The sequence below is a fragment of the Acomys russatus genome, chromosome 21, assembly GCF_903995435.1.
Source record: "Acomys russatus chromosome 21, mAcoRus1.1, whole genome shotgun sequence".
Lineage (NCBI taxonomy): Eukaryota > Metazoa > Chordata > Mammalia > Rodentia > Muridae > Acomys > Acomys russatus.
This window is the reverse complement of record NC_067157.1, coordinates 40,980,012-40,992,265: the sequence shown is the minus strand read 5'-3', so window position 1 is coordinate 40,992,265 and position 12,254 is coordinate 40,980,012. Positions and strand designations below refer to the sequence as shown.

General features: G+C 41.7%; 1 non-coding gene across 1 annotated transcript; it reads left to right on the top strand.

The window, feature by feature from the left end:
* The first annotated feature begins 9,946 nt into the window (after positions 1–9,946).
* LOC127205391 (small nucleolar RNA SNORA48) lies at positions 9,947–10,092 on the top strand. Its single transcript, XR_007832608.1, has one exon. It is a non-coding gene; the product is annotated as a small nucleolar RNA SNORA48 (small nucleolar RNA).
* The last annotated feature ends 2,162 nt before the right edge of the window (positions 10,093–12,254 follow it).

Here is a 12,254-nt window from a genome sequence, read left to right as displayed (position 1 = left end):
ATTTACCTTTTTTTGTACAGACTTGCTTAGCTTGGATCCAGAATTTTCTTTCCAATGATGTTGAAACTGATTCAAGAATTCTGAACCTTTTTTAAAAGAGTCTCTTCCCCTGAGACTGAGAACCTACAGTTGATAACCTAGAAAAATCACCAAGGGGTGGTTGGGCAAACATGGGAACAGTCTGGGTGTTCATGTGTATGTGGTATCTGCTGATGTGGGATGAGGAGTCAGGAGAGAAGAGAGCTCCATCTAGGAGTTGAGTGGTAGACCATGGTCTTACCTTCTACTCTGAGTACAGGACTATAAGCATTCTACAGAGGACCTTATTCCTTCAAGGTATTATAAAACCGCGTCTCTTGAACAGGGATAGTTGAACTTATCTTACCTGGCTGATTGTATACTTGATTTATTGCATTTAAATTTTCAGACAATAGCATGCGGATGTCCACTTATCCTCCTGCCCCACCCCCTGCTGATGCTGTGATGTGTGTTCTGAGTATCCTGTGTGAAATTGTTTGACTTTGTCGTTGTTGAGAGAAGAGAGTATTATCCCTAGTCCCCAGCACATTCTTGACATGTCATAGGTACCAGACAAACATTTCCAGAATGCAACACTAAACCACTATTCCTCAAAAGCAGAATTGTGAGCAATCATACACTCTAGGAGCAGAAGCTCAGAATGGGAGGCAACAAGCAGCAGTCTCTGTAGGTACAGAGAGGGCATCTGGAAATCACCTAAGGGTAATTCTCCTACCTTATGTATTCCCAGAAGACAGTGCCTCTTATCATTGATTCTGTAGGCTGCGGTCTATGGGTGCCAGGGCTTTCATCAGCTCAGCCCCAGTCAGTGAAGTTTGTTGTATTCACTCTAAAATGTGTGATCAATTTTTTTTTAAACATCAGACAAGTTCCCATGAAAAGACATCTTGCCACCTAAATAATTTAGCATTTATCCTAATTGGTGAGTTTCAGCACTTGTCAAAGTATTTACTTGATTAACTCTGCAGCAATGACATCCTGAGAGTAGACACAATTTTTATTTTAAACTGTCTTTTAAGTGGAAGAATTTTATGGCTTTCAAATTTTAATAGTCCTGTTAGGATGTTCGTTTTTCATATTTGATGATTCATAACAGCATTAATAAACCCATACATAGCCTGTGATCCCCAAATCACCCATTTAGGCTGACACATATACTGCACTCTGGAACAGTCATTTTGCATTCCGAAAGATTTAACCTGTGATATTATTCCTTTGAGGTAGTGAAAGTTAGGCTTTCTCTCTAATTCCATTGCCCATTAATGCAGTAGGATTTAGACATGTGTGAACACTTTTTATGTGTTCACTCTCTTAGAAAAATTCAATTTAAAAAATTGTCATGAAAGATGTATGTAAACTGAAATGTCTCCTTTTTTTTCTATTTAAACTATATAAAATCATTTGTTATAGTGTTATTTAATATACACATTGTACTGTTATACATAAATAAAGTATCTTTTGTTTTGCCTTCTTTTCTTTTGTCTTATTTGACCTAAGGCCTGGTTCACAAAATTCAGCCCATAACCAACACTGCTTGTGTAACCAAGAGCCAGAGATTTCAAAGCTCAGAGACCTAAGATAAAAACCAAACTCAATCTATCTATCTATCGATACTTATCTATCTCTAGATAGATAGATAAATAGGTAGATAGATAATAAATAGATAAAGAGACGATAGATAGATGATATATAGATAGACTGATAGATATATATATAGATATAAATTTATTGATATGCATCAATAAATTGATTCTAATGATATTCTGTTATACTTCTAGGTCAATGCATTATCCAGTTATCAGCAGAGAAGATTCCTCCAGGAACAGATGCAGAGATCTATAGCCAGATATTATGCACAGAGAGAGTCTAAATGAGATGGCTCATCAAATTCCTCCCCTCAGAGCTCAGGGAACTAGGGTAAGTCAGAGGTAATGGAGGATGCCAGGAGAACGAGGCTCTTTTATTCAACTATGGAAGGCACATATGAACTCACAAAGGCTGAAGAAGCAAGCATAGGACCGACCTGTATCTGTACCCAGTCTGCTATGTATATATTATAGCTTTTATTGGACTCCTGGGTATGAAAACAAGTAGATCTCTGATTCTTGTATCTGCCCTTGGAACTCTTTTTCCTTCTGTTGGGCTGCCTTGTCCAAGTTTGATATGATGATTTTGCTTTATTTTATTATATTTTATTTTGTCATGTTTGGTTGTTATCTCTTAGAAGCCTTTTCTAATGAGAGACAGAATGAGAGTGGATCTTGAGAGGAAACTATAATGATAATATATTTTATGAGAAAAGAATCTATTTTCTTTTCTTTTTTTTTTAAGAATCTATTTTCAAAAAGGGGAAATATACATAAAAGTACCTTTTCTTCTTCTGATACAATCACCTTCTTGGAGCTTACTGCTGAATAACTGGCCCTTTCCTAGTTCTCTCTGAACTCCTCCTGGCTGTTTCAACTCAGGTCTCCTGGCTTGAAACTTCTCTCCAAAAATTTCTCTTGGATTCTCCTGAATTGCTCTGCTTCTGAATTTCACAAACTAAACTGCACAGAACTGCAAACACAGCTGAACTCAACTGTACTCAACTGAATTGCATGCACTGTATTATAGTGAACTCAACTCAACTTTGGTTGTAATCCCTTGTCTGAACAGCAATGTTGCTGGATTAAAATTCCTCTACAACATACTGTTTGCAGGGACCAGCACAAGTTTTGATCACATCATAAAAAATACTATCTTTTTAATGAATGAATCTCATTCTTATGAAAATTGATTAAACATTAAGTCAAGAATTGGTCAAGTTTAATCCTGTATGAAATAAGATGACTCTAAAAAGTATCTGATTCATAATTATTTCAAGGCCTTACAGAGAACCCATAAAAGGACCTTGATAGTGTTAGATTCATAGAAACCCATTATCATTTTTTAAAAGTTGACTGTTATGTTTTCAGGAATAACCATTTGGTATCGGGTAAACATTGGTGTGTACTTCTTTGGGGAAGACTATTTCTCTTGCCTTCAGCATTCCGTAGGTGCCTGAAATGTTGGTTTAGCATTGAAGCCTCATAGTATTTCCCCATCCACTTTAGCATATCTATTGTTGCTTCCTTTTTCAACTCATGTTTAGACAGTCATGTTAGCGAAACTTTATGGTTATAGCTTCTGACATTACTGGAAAACACAATCTCATAGCCTGGTCCTCTGGCTTTAGGATCCTTTCCCCAACCTCTTCCACAAAGTTTCCTGAGCCTTAGATGCAGCTGTGCTGCAGGTGAATCTGTCATGACTGGTATCCATAGCACTGGCTTTGGATGTCCATGGTTTGGTTCCCTGTAATTGTCTTCACTTATTGCAAATAAATGTTTCCTTGGTGGGTGATGAAGACTATCTTGTCTATAGGTATAAAGACATATATTTAGAATATGGATTAGGATTAGGCAGGAATAGAAATATGATTATAAAGCAGTTATTATAGGTTCTCCTCAAAGATGCATGGTTTCACTAGAACTAGACAGTTGGATAGGTTTCCAGTAAGTAGAATGCATATTTTGCCTCATGTTAGTCAGAACTTAAGTTCAATTAGAGAGCTTTTGGCTATCTGCCAAGGTACGCATGCCACTAATGTACCCTTAGTGTTATCATGCCATATTGATCATTGTTGCTTCCCTTCCCTGAAAACTTGCATGGTACCTGCTGGTACAATGAAAGCCAGTAATCAGCTTTGTATGTGCTGAGATTACATGTTCGTAACAGCACATGTCACACACATCATTATTTGTTTTTTCTGTTTTTATCCCCCCTCCTTAGTGCTGGAGCTGAAAAACATGACAGCAAAGTGTGTGTTAGGCTATACTCTGTCAACAAGCTAGAGCCACAGCCCTCTGGTGCTTTTTTGTGTCTAGCAAGGACATAATACATGAAACTCCCATGCTTAAAGAAGCTCCTGAAATTCAGTGGTTATGTGTTATAAAAATACAATCCAGCTTGGTCTTTGTCTGTTGCAAAAAGATTTTTTTCTTGATGAAATTTCAGGACTAATACTTATCTTGTATATAAGGACAGATATGTCCAGAAGATTTAAGATCCAACTTCATAGATATTTGTTTGGCCATTTTTTATTACTATTCTATTCATAGTAGCTAAAAAATAAAAAATGACCTAAATATCATTCAACTGATAAATGGGTAATGAAAATACATATAAACTCTGGAATACTGTTTAGCAGCAAAGGAAATGAAATTTGGAGGCTAATGGGTAAAAATAGAAAAGATCATATTCACTGACGTAACCAAGACACAGAAAGACACATGCTGCAGTTCTTTCTCACTGCAGGCTTCTTGATTTAAATCTTTAGATGTGAGTATATATCCTGGAGTAACTGCAAAAAAGAGGAAAGTTAAAAAATTACCAGTGTGTGTGTGTGCGCGCGTGTGTGTAAGGAGGGTTAGCTAAAGAGAGGGGAATAGCAGGGTACATATAAGCTGATCAGGGAAATGGGAAAAATGGCATGGCTGTAAGCAGAGATGAGGGAGAGGGAGATAAGTAAAAGGACAGTAAGCATGCCTGAAAACCTCATATGGAAAATATTGTTAATTATCTACTTAAAACCATAATATATTAATTTAGTAACCCAGACCCAGAAAGACAAATGTTACAGGTATCCTCTCTCTCTCTCTCTCTCTCTCTCTCTCTCTCTCTCTCTCTCTCTCTCTCTCTCTCTCTCTGTGTGTGTGTGTGTGTGTGTGTGTGTGTGTGTGTTTAAGTATTTGCTTTCATCTTAGTTAACAATTCTCTCTCCAGTTCCATGAGCAAGGAAGATCATTCCATCTTCTCGGGTCATCTTCAATCTCTTTCTTCAGAGTTTGGAAATTTTTTTCAAAGAAGTCCTTCACTTGCTTAGTTAGAGTAACTCCTAGATATTTTATACTGCTTGTGGCTAATGTGAAGGGTGTGGTTTTCCTAATTTCTTCCTCTGCAAGCTTGTCATTTGTATATAGGAAGGCTACAGACTTTTTTGAGTTAATTTTTTATCCAGCTAATTTGCTGAAGGTCTTTATCAGCTGTAGGAGTTCTCTGGTGGAATTTTGAGGGTCATTTATGTACACTATCATATCATCTGCAAATAGGGATAATTTGACTTCCTCCTTTCCCATTTGGATACCTTTGATCTCCTTTTGTTGTCTTATTGCCCTGGCTAGAACTTCGAGTACTATATTGAAGAGATATGGAGAGAGTGGGCAGCCTTGCCTTGTTCCCGATTTTAGAGGAATTTCCTTGAGTATCTCACCATTTACTTTGATTTTGGCTATTGGCTTGCTGTATATAGCCCTTATTATGTTGAGGAAAGTGCCTTGTATCCCCGATCTCTCTAAAACTTTAAACATGAATGGGTGTTGAATTTTATCAAATGCTTTCTCTGCATCCAAGGAGATGATCATGTGGTTTCTTATTTTCAGTTTGTTTATATGGTGGATTACATTGATGGATTTCCATATATTAAACCATCCCTGCATGCCTGGAATGAAGCCTACTTGGTCATGATGAATGATATCTTTGATGTGTTCTTGTATTTGTTTTGCAAGTATTTTATTTAGTATTTTTGCATCGATGTTCATAAGAGAAATCTCAACACCAGGCATAAGACGCCCTCTTTTGCATTTTTGGTCAGGATTGTACATGGAACTCCCAAAACATTAGAGCTTGTTGCCATTGCCCCTGGTTGTCCTCCAGCAGTGTAATTTAAGTCCCTATCACAGAAGACTCCGTGCATTTCAGATGTTCCTGAGTTAGAACCAATTTGAAATCTCCTACCTGAGGAGTGGCTTTCATGGTACCAGAAGGCATCATGCAAACTTCCAAAGTAGCGAGGCCACCAATAGTCCTTCCTTGCTATGAAGCCTTTGAACCACAAGGTGACATTGGACAATAAGCCTAAAGGGGCATCAGTGTCATGTACACCTGCACAGTAACCAATAACTGTTAAGCTCCAAGAAGGAAATCATGCCTGATACTGGAAGCCTACCCAACAACTCTGGGCTGGTAAAGCTCTTAGAGAAGAGCCCACAACCACAATTTTACTAAACCACCATTTGTCCCTGCTGTATCTGGCCTTTTTTTTTAAAACATAGGTTCTGGGCATGGGACTCAGTCCCTTATGTTTTTGAGGCAAGTACTTTACCAAATGAGTTGTTTCCCTACTCCTTCATTTAAATTCTATTTCACCACCCCTGTCTCTGCTTCCTCCTTATCTATCTATCTATCTATCTACACACACATACATTTATGTATACCCCCACAATGCTTTTCTTTTTTTAATATTTTTCTTTTTTAAAAATCACTTTACAGCCTGATCTCAGCCCCCTCCCTCCTCTCTTCCCAGTCTCGCCCTCATGCCTCCTCCCATCATTTCTCCCCATTTCCTTCCTCTCAGAGAACGGGGGCCACAAGGGGTGCCAACCCACCCTGGCATCTTAAGTCACAACAGGACTAAAGGCATGCTCTCCCATTGAAGCTTGGCAAGGCAGCTCAGCCCAGTAGCAGGCAATAGAGTCTTAGAGAGTCCCTACTCACACTGTTAGGGGACCTGCATATGACCAGACTGCACATCTGCTACACATGTGTAGAGGGTCTAGGTCCAGTCTGTGCATGCTTTTTGGTTGTTGGTTCAGTCTCTGTGAACCCCCATGGGCCCAGCTTAGTTTACTCTGTAGGTCTTCTTGTGGTGTCCCTGACCCCTCCAGCTCCCTCTAGCTATCTTTCCTCTCACTCTTCCAGAAAACTCCTCAAGCTCAGCCCATTGTTTGGCTGTGCGTCTCTCCATCTGTCTCCATCAGGTGCTGGATGAAGCCTCTCAGAAGACGGTTTTGTTAGGCTCTTGGCAGCAAGCAGAGCAAAGTATCATCAACAGTGTCAGGGGTTGGCGTTCTCCCGTAGGGTAGGTCTCAATTTGGGCTAGTCATTGGTTTTCTATTCCTTCAATCTCTGCTCCATCTTTACTGCTATACTTCTTGTAGATGAGACATCTTTTGGGTCAAAGGTTTTATGGGTGAGTTAGTGTCTCTCTCTCCCTTCACTGGAAGTCCTACCTGGCTATAGGAAGTGGCGATTTCAGCCTCCTTAACTCCCACTGTTAGGAGTCTCAGCTAGGGTCACCCCCCTAAGATTCCTTGAAACCTCCCTTGCCCCAGAGATGCTCCCCTATCAATTTCTGTTCTCTCTCCCAGTCTTCCACTTCCCACCCACGCCCACCTTCACTTTCTCCACACCTGATCCCCAGTGGATTATAAACTTCACTTTCCTATGGGTCAATGGTTACATTGAGTTATCAGTTCCTGTCTTAGTGCCCATGGCAGGTGTGCTGGCGATGTGTATGTAGTCAACAAACAAATGGAGTAGAACTGGGTTACTTCAGAAAGATCCACGGTTCTAATAGCAGGTTACACAATTCACAAAAAGCTATAATTTGACAGGCAGAAATTATATACCAGGAAAGAAAATCAGATTTCTGTTTCCTAAGCCTGTGGCATCCACCAGCTTTACTTATTGAGTCAACCTGTTTTACTTTGCTGGCAGGGCCTGATGCCTGGGCACACGTACAAAGCAGAAGACTTCAGAGGCCAATTTCTTTGGAAAATAATTTGATCTGATCCTCCTGTGTTGATCTCACCACAGAATCATTTTAATATTTCAGAGAGCCTGGCTGTAGTCTGAGAGCTCAGACTCATGAGAACAGTTATTCTCTTTTTTGCAGACATTGTCTTTGAAGTTCCCATTTTCTTCAAGTGCTGTTTCCTGTTGCTCACACAGAGCTGCCCTCTTCTTTTCTGTTGTGTCTTACTACTTAGCCCAGTGTCAGGGTGACACCAGCTGGTTGGAAGAACTACTTTCTGGGCCACTGCACCACCATTGGCAAAGGTAATGGACAGTCTTGTGTCCAATTTTCATTACAGCCCCATCGACTATATTGATAAACCAATAATCCTCCTGAAGTCATCAATACCTGTGGACCAAAGGTTGGACTTGTCACAGTATTGTCTGGCTATATACTGGACAATATGGAGCTTAAAACTGTTACACTCTCTTGTACAATTCCAAGAATCCCCTGCAAGCCACAGGGAGCAAGTACATTTATTTCACAGCAGAGAAAAAAGAACGCAGGAAGATTGAGGAGCTGGTTCAAGCTCCCATTTCTTATACTGTCAGCAATGCAGGAAGATGACTCTAGGCCATGTTTCTCCTTGGCTCTGCCCTACAGGACACAATTAAAATGAAAATCAGCTATAGGAGGAAGAATAGAAAGGTGAAGATGCAGTTTGCTTAAGGACAAGATATGGAAGGTCTTGCAAGGGTAAATGAGAAGAGCATCAATTTAACCAAACTCATTGAGAAACTAGTATATATGGTGTCTACGGATGTTTACAATTGCATGGTGTTGAGATAGCCAAGCTCAATTCAGGATGAACTCATTACTTGCACCATGGTGAACTGCACTATTGTGAGATTCAGATTTGATGAGTACTTTCCTCCTCCACAGTGACTTTGTTTGCACTGGGGGGTGGGGGCATAGCTCAAGCAGTAGAGCTCAGCCTAATACCAGCAAGCTCAAGTCCCATTCTCAGTAACAAGTTGATGCCCAGTGTCATCACAAACAAAAGTAGTCCCCTTTTAATGCATGTTTGGGGCAAGGGTTCATTTGCTCTTTTCCTCCCAAACATGATCCCCCTTCAATCACAAACAGCCACACTTAGATGATTTGCTACGTGTATGATACTCTCAGCAACCTTGTATATTTCAACTCATTAATTTTCATAGTAACTTTAGGGATTTAGATTCAGCAATTATATCTGTTTTACAACTAAAGAAATTGGAGCATAAATTGCATAATAAATTGCTTGAGCGGGCTTTGAACCCATCTCACGAACTTTCCTTTCAATACTAGCATTCATAATCTCTGAAGTGAACATTAGACCTGCACTCTGCACTTCTTTGGTAGGAACCTTGTAAGTGATGAATGTTTCTTGGTGAAGGGATTCTCATCACATAAATTAGGGCCAAACATAAAATATGTTTCATTTTTTATTATGCAACTGCCTCCAGCATCAGTAAACACTATAGTATGGTCATTGTGACCTTAGGATCCAAAGAAATAAAACATTGCACACACAGGCACACTGCTGGCACTCTACTGCTGACACCTGGCCAGTCATCTCTGGTGCTTCTTGGTAGGATTCTTCAGGAGGAGATGAAACAATGAGGAGATCACAGAAAAGGCCTGCAAATCAGGTGGAGTGTGGTGTGGTGTGTAAATGTCCTGAACAAAGAGTCACTATTCTTATCCAGAGACTTGAAATTGCTGCATGGACACACACACACACACACACACACACACACACACACACACACGAGTCACACACATATACACAATTACATGCATATATGCGTATATTCATATAGTATAGTCTTGAATGGAAAAGCAAACAAGCCTGAAAGGAAATGCACCAGTGAGAAATAGTAGTTCTCTCTAAACGGTGAATAGTGGAATTTTAAAATCATTTCTGCTGCTTTAAAAGTTTGTAAACATGTTTATTTTAATATGACTTGAAAAAGTATATGAATATAATGAAAATTATAAAAATACACATTAATTGCAAAATATTAATGACCATTTCTAAGCTTGCTATAAATAGATGGCCTTTTTATAATTTATTTTTATTTTATGTGCATTGGTATTTTGCCTACATGTATGTCTATGTGATAGTGTCCAATATTTGAGTTACAGACAGTTGTGAGCTGCCATGTGGACACTGGGAACTGAACCTGGGCCCTTTAGAAGAGCAGTCAGTACTCTTAACCACTGAGCCATCTCTCCAGCCTCTAAATAGATGGTCTTAAAACATTTCCCTGCCCCCCTGCCAATGGGCAAAGAGACATCTTGTTGGTGGTGGTGTACTTATATCAGTCAGGGTCAGAACAGATGGCAGCCATGTGTTCATCCTATCTTGATGCCTGGCTTGGTGGCCAAAGCTGTTTTATGCCTAGGACACATAAAAACCAAATCAAATAATATCCAGGCATCACAGTGCAAGAAGAGGAAAACAGACACCTATGTTCCTCCATGCCGTGCTGTGCATGTGGGGAAAGATGCTCACAGACTTGCAGGGCATGGACACACAGAGCCCAGCCTGCCACCATGAAGCACAGAGAGGGAGGAGGAAGATAGACCGAGACATGCAGACCACCATGCCACACAGCAAAGAGAATGTCACCAAGGGGCTCGTCAGCTGCATGGCCAGCGGGCGCCGCCACAATGTGCTAGTATGTGGAAGACATATAGGAGAGAATGAGAATTGAAACAGCCTGAGCATTATGAAGAGAGATGGAACTGCAGACTTGAGGGTGGAAAGGAGTAGCCTATTGTGAGAGGCCAGCCCCACCATGTGGGGCCATGGTGAGGTCCCAGCTGGAGCGGCAACTGAGGGCCATGTCTGAGTCTGTGACTACACAGTGAAAGGAGTTGGTGTCGATGTTCATTTTCATACCACCACTAGAGAACATGGGTATGTCCCTGGTCAGCACAGCCATCGGGGGCCCCATGGATGTCCAGGGGCTATGCAGAACTGGCCCTGCCCATCGCTCACTGGCTGCAGCTCTCTGGATAGTTGGCCCTACCTCTCAACAGTAGCAGCATTCAGGAGAGCGGGCCCTGCATCTGACCCAGGCAACACAGTGAAGCTGGCCCTGATGGCTGGACTGTGAACGAGCCACTCCAAGGGTAGGAGAATGAGAGAGTAGGAGAATGGGAGAGCTGATCTGGCAGTTGGGAAAGCTGTCCACAGGGTCATAATCCTGGGAGAACTGCATCTGCCTCTCACCAGCTGCACCACTCTGGAAAATGAGCCCTGCACCTCCCCTGGACAGAACAGTACAGCTTACCCTGGTGATGTGGACCCAGGTGAGCCACCCTGAGGGTGACAGTGAGGGAAAGATGGCCCTGCTACCCCTCTACAGTGGTGTAGGTGCAGGGGTAATTTTCTTCCTATGTCTCCCTTCTCCCACTTGGGATTGTAGGAAGAGATGGCCCTGCTCCCTCATTGGCTGTAGAACGAGAAGAGAGCCATCCCTGCACCTGGCCTGGGCAACACAGTGGAACTGGCCTCGGTGGTGAAGGCAAGAGTGAGCCAGGCCCAAGGATGTGAGAGTGGGGAGAGCTGGCCCAACCTCTCACAGGCTGCAGCACTTGGGAAAGTAGCCCCCACACCTGGACTGGGCAGTACAATGAAATTGCCTCTGGAGACATGAGTGCTGTTGTGCCAGGCCTGGGGGCATGTGAGTAGGAGAGCTGACCCTGCCGCATGCCAACGGTGGCACTGGGTGGCCTAGCTGGAGTAGTGCTGCATAAGTCACCCTGGTGGTGTGAATAAGGCACAGCTGGAGCACTGACCAGCTCAGCGAGGCCCAGATCCAGGGCTCTGAGTTGGCCTGCCCCAAGACGATATCATCTGCAAATGGTCAGAATGCCTAAAAGGACCAGTCCTGCTGAAGCTGCAGCATCTCCGTGACACAGGGCAAGGACAGGATAACTGGGAGGATTTCCATTGAAAATCCTATATTGATGGCACAACAAAAGCCAGAGACCTCAAACCAGACTGATGACTCACTTCAATCAATATTTACAAGTGAAAATGTGTGGATAGAAAACCATACTGTGGAACACACTGTGACATGCTACGGCTCCCACAGAGAGAGATTTCTCTCTCTCTCTCTCCCTCCCTCCCTCTCTCTCTCCCTCCCTCCCTCTCTCTCTCTCTCTCTCTCTCTCTCTCTCTCTCTCTCTCTCTCTCTCTCTCTCTCTCTCTGTGTGTGTGTCTGTGTGTATTTTATTTTGTTGGGGGAGAAGCATGCATATGAAGGGACAGGAAGATGAACGGTACTGGGGTGCATGATGTGAAACTCAGAGAAAATTGATAAAAAGTTTAAAAAAATAAAGAAAAGTGTTTTCCTTGAAAGGCAACATTACATTATTGCTTGGGTTTTATTACTCACCGAGAGCACACATGGGTACACAGACACACACACACAGACACATATATGCAAACTCATACATGCACACATGTGCATACATATACCCATATGTGCACACAGAGATACATACATATATGCACCCATATACACACACACATACATACACACACACACACACACACACACAC